General features: G+C 46.0%; 1 long non-coding RNA gene across 1 annotated transcript; it reads left to right on the top strand.

Moving 5' to 3' along the window:
* The first annotated feature begins 3127 nt into the window (after positions 1-3127).
* Positions 3128-3690, top strand: LOC120028265. The gene is made up of 3 exons (XR_005473415.1): positions 3128-3238; positions 3328-3424; positions 3612-3690. It is a non-coding gene; the product is annotated as an uncharacterized LOC120028265 (long non-coding RNA).
* Positions 3691-4343: the final 653 nt, after the last annotated feature.

Here is a 4343-nt window from a genome sequence, read left to right as displayed (position 1 = left end):
CTGAACAAAAGCGCATTTGCGAAAAAAGCACAATCGTTGCACAAATATACCTAACCATAAACATCAATGCCTTTCTTAAAATCAATACAGAGGTATATTTTTTTAAACCTGAATATTTAGTTAAAAGAAATCCATGTTAGCAGGCAATATTAAACTAGGGAAATTGTGTCACTTCTCTTGCGTTCTGTGCAACAGAGTCAGGGTATATGCAACAGTTTGGGCCGCCTGGCTCATTGCGAACTAATTTGCCAGAATTTTACATAATTATGACATTGAAGGTTGTGCAATGTAACAGTAATATTTAGACCTATGGATGCCACCCGTTAGATAAAATTCGGAATGGTTCCGTATTTCACTGAAAGAATAAACGTTTTGTTTTCGAAATGATAGTTTCCGGATTTGACCATATTAATGACATAAGGCTCGTATTTCTGTGTGTTATTATGTTATAATTAAGTCTATGATTTGATAGAGCAGTCTGACTGAGCGGGGTGCGCGCTAATAGCGTTTCAATCGGTGACATCACTCGCTCTGAGACCTTGAAGTAGTTGTTCCCCTTGCTCTGCAAGGGCCGTAGCTTTTGTGGAGCGATGGGTAACGATGCTTCGAGGGTGGCTGTTGTCGATGTGTTCCTGGTTCGCGCCAGGTAGGGGCGAGGAGAGGGACGAAAGCTATACTGTTACACTGGCAATACTAAAGTGCCTATAAGAACATCCAATAGTCAAAGGGATATGAAATACAAATGGTATAGCGAGAAATAGTCCTATAATTCCTATAATAACTACAACCTAAAACTTCTTACCTGGGAATATTGAAGACTCGTGTTAAAAGGAACCACCAGCTTTCATATGTTCTCATGTTCTGAGCAAGGAACTTAAACGTTAGCTTTTTTACATGGCACATATTGCACTTTTACTTTCTTCTCCAAAACTTTGTTTTTGCATTATTTAAACCAAATTGAACATGTTTCATTATTTATATGAGGCTAAATTGATTTTATTGATGTATTATATTAAGTTAAAATAAGTGTTCATTCAGTATTGTTGTAATTGTCATTATTACAAATAAATAAATAAAATAGTCCGATTTAATCGGTATCGGCTTTTTTAGTCCTCCAATAATCGGTATCGGCGTTGAAAAATCATAATCGGTCGACCTTTACTCTGCACTGTTCTTCAAGTCAATGGGTTTTCAGCATCACTCGGTTACCGTGGAATTGCCCAATACCAAACCTAAGAATATACAGTCCACCACATCCTCCATTTTACACACACACATACCAACTGTACGCTGTGTTGTCAGAAGCGGGAGGCTTTTTGTCAGCTGCTGCAGCTGATGAAGAACAAACATTCCAACCAGGACGAACCAGACATGATCTCCATCTTTATAGGGACCTGGAACATGGGTGAGCGCTCACACTCACACTCTCTCACACTCTCTCACACTCTCACACACTCTCACACTACGTGCTACAAATAACCCTCAAACCTCCTAAAATGAGGAGAATATTCCATTAGTTCTAGAAGTCTTCTTAACCTTAGACCTATCACTCCAATTGTCGTGTGTGTGTGTGTGTGTGTGTGTGTGTGTGTGTGTGTGTGTGTGTGTGTGTGTGTGTGTGTGTGTGTGTGTGTGTGTGTGTGTGTGTGTAGGTTCTGTGCCTTCCCCCAAGGCGGTGGGTTCCTGGCTGTTGTGTCGTGGGCTGGGCAAGACGCTGGATGAGATGACCGTAACTATTCCTCATGACTCTACGTGTTCGGAACGCAGCGAGAACTCTGTGTGTGACCGTGAGTGGGTCGACTCACTCCCAGCCACTCAAAGAACACACAGAGCTGGATTACAAACCGGTGAGAGAGAGGGAATGAGCTCTGTCAATAGTAGTCCACTACAGGGAATGAGGCTCTGGTCATAGTAGTCCACTACATGGGGAATGGGGCTCTGGTCAATAGTAGTCCACTATGGTGATGAGGCTCTGGTCAATAGTAGTCCTACGGGGGAATGAGGCTCTGTTCAATAGTAGTCACTACATGGGGAATGAGGCTCTGGTCAATAGTAGTCCACTACATGGGGAATGAGCTCTGGTCAATAGTAGTCCACTACATGGGGAATGAGGCTCTGGTCAATAGTAGTCCACTACATGGGGAATGGGGCTCTGGTCAATAGTAGTCCACTACATGGGGAATGAGGCTCTGGTCAATAGTAGGCCACTACATGGGGAATGAGGTGTTAGGGCTTGTCTCGTTGGGGAATAAGGTGTTGTTAGGGCTTGTCCCGTTGGGGAATAAGGTGTTGTTAGGGCTTGTCCCGTTGGGGAATAAGGTGTTGTTAGGGCTTGTCCCGTTGGGGAATAAGGTGTTGTTAGGGCTTGTCCCGTTGGGGAATAAGGTGTTGTTAGGGCTTGTCCCGTTGGGGAATAAGGTGTTGTTAGGGCTTGTCCCGTTGGGGAATAAGGTGTTGTTAGGGCTTGTCCCGTTGGGGAATAAGGTGTTGGGGCTTGTCCCGTTGGGGAATAAGGGTGTTTGGGTGAGTTGTCCACGTGTGGGGGGATATGGGGGTGGTTGAGGCCTGTGCCGTTGGGAATAGATGGGTGTTGGGTGGGCTTGTCCCGGTGGGGGAATAAGGTTGTTGTTAGGGCTTGTCCCGTTGGGGAATAATGTGTGTTAGGCTTGTCCCTGGGATAAGGTGTTGTTGGGTAGGTGCTTGTCCCGTGGGGAATAAGGTTTGTTTAGGGGCTTGTCCGCGTTGGGGGATAGGTGGGTTGGTTAGGGCTTGTCCCGTTGGGGAATAAGGTGTTGTTAGGGCTTGTCCCGTTGGGGGATAAGGTGGCGGTTGGGATGGTCTCGTTGGGGGATAAGGTGGCGGTTGGGATGGTCCCGTTGGGGGATAAGGTGGAGGTAGGGATGGTCCCGTTGGGGGATAAGGTGGCGGTTGGGATGGTCCCGTTGGGGGATAAGGTGGCGGTTGGGATGGTCCCGTTGGGAAGGAGTAAGGGTGGGAGTCGGTCGCCTTGGGGGATAAAGGACGCTGATCTGATGAAGAGCATATGTGTAGAGAGGTGGGCTGAGGTTGGGCTCTGAGGTAACTTCCATGTACTCTGTTCTGCTCTCTGGGGTTCTATGATCGCGTGTCCAGACTCTGTGGAACATTAAGATAGCGGTGCTGGTGAAACCAGAACATGAAAACCGCATCAGTCATGTGGGAGTGTCCAGTGTTAAAACGGGTATTGCTAATACGCTGGGTAAGATCTTGCTCTCACTCTCTCACTCTCTCACACTAACAAACAATTCACTATATTCATGCTGTGTGTTTGTCGTTTCTTGTTGCTAGGTAACAAAGGGGCAGTGGGCGTGTCTTTCATGTTTAATGGAACTTCCTTCGGCTTTGTGAACTGTCATCTGACATCAGGCAACGAAAAGATTGGCAGGTACGCACACACTTCTCTTCTGCATTCAAATGTAAAACTATACAGTATGTATCATCATTTGAAGTTTGACAGGACTCCATATTAGCACCAAACTCACTGAGGTCATAAGTAGTGTACTAAGCAGGGGATAGGGTGCTCTTCACCAGTCTCCCTCTCCAACCCCTTCCCTGACCCTTGACCCCTGCAGGAGGAACCAGAACTACCTGGATATCCTGCGGCTGCTCTCTCTAGGAGATAAACAGCTGAGCTCCTTTGACATCTCTCTAAGGTGCGCTATCACCCAGCGTAGCTTCTGGCTTGGGAGCCTCCATCACAGGGTCTGACATGTACATGTACCAGGTACCATAAACACACAATCGCACCGGGATGACAAACTTAGAAACCCGATGTGACACGACACACACGAACACAATAGTATGATTCAGTTAACGGTAACATCACTGTACACGACACGCCAAGACCGACGGGATAACAGCATCTATTTACACTAACACACACACATTGATGTAAACCCAATTATTACACACGAGCACGGACATCACACACATAAAACATGGACCTTGACACACACAAACACAGCACATAAACCCCTTGACACTACATCACCAGCGACGGAGTGAGAACCCTTATTATAAGGTGTGACACCTGATTGGGGGTTAAAAGGGGACACACACACTATAAACTCCATTTACACACACTATTAGGAACACTATTAAACTGCCCTGTACACACACACATCAGATAGACCCATTGATCAACACATCTAATCACACAGTAAAGGCGCGCATTGTGACGACACAGACTCTTGAGACGACTAGACATAAACCTTCGATTTATGAGGATTACAAACACCTACTACACATTTGATTGGCAGTTCGCACTGTGGAACACCCAGTCTCTCTCGATTCTCTCTCTGCTC

The sequence above is a fragment of the Salvelinus namaycush genome, chromosome 34 (assembly GCF_016432855.1).
Source record: "Salvelinus namaycush isolate Seneca chromosome 34, SaNama_1.0, whole genome shotgun sequence".
Taxonomy (NCBI): domain Eukaryota; kingdom Metazoa; phylum Chordata; class Actinopteri; order Salmoniformes; family Salmonidae; genus Salvelinus; species Salvelinus namaycush.
The sequence above is the reverse complement of the archived record's forward strand: the minus strand, read 5'-3'. Positions and strand labels throughout refer to the sequence as shown.